The 487-nt window shown below is 47.0% G+C and overlaps 1 non-coding gene across 1 annotated transcript; it reads left to right on the plus strand.

Annotated features, from left to right (window-relative positions):
* Window positions 1-204: 204 nt before the first annotated feature.
* TRNAS-AGA (transfer RNA serine (anticodon AGA)) lies at window positions 205-279 on the plus strand. The gene has a single exon. It is a non-coding gene; the product is annotated as a tRNA-Ser (tRNA).
* The last annotated feature ends 208 nt before the right edge of the window (window positions 280-487 follow it).

Genomic DNA, 487 nt, shown 5'->3' on the forward strand with positions numbered 1-487 from the left:
CATGCAGGTACAGGAGTAGAATGTTAAGAGACGGGGCGGCCGACGAGCAGGAGAGGAGCCGGAGAGCCAGACAAAACCTTTCTTGAAACCTATCTTGAAACCTGTTTGTTTCACATTACTTGTATACCTTTCTCAAACACGTCAAACACTTGCCTTTGCTTCGTATTGTCGACAAATTCGACTTCGCCCTGCCATCTACTAGCCGCCTGGTTAGCTCAGATGGTAGAGCGGCTGCCCCAGAAAGGCGGTGGTCCCGGGTTCGAGTCCCGGACCAGGACGAATTTTTCTTCAACTATGAGGCTTTTCTTTCGAGGATCCCGTATGGGTTTCCTTTGTAGCAATCGCTACGAACAGGTGGATGTCTGATTTTCCCTTTATTCCTTTCTCTAACAGCTATTGTAGTGCTTCTGTTTGTGAGTATATCTGTCCAAAAGCTTTTCTGTACTAGTGGTTATATTTTGTTCCCCCCTACGTAATGCCTTTATGG

The sequence above is a fragment of the Dermacentor albipictus genome, chromosome 1, assembly GCF_038994185.2.
Source record: "Dermacentor albipictus isolate Rhodes 1998 colony chromosome 1, USDA_Dalb.pri_finalv2, whole genome shotgun sequence".
NCBI lineage: Eukaryota > Metazoa > Arthropoda > Arachnida > Ixodida > Ixodidae > Dermacentor > Dermacentor albipictus.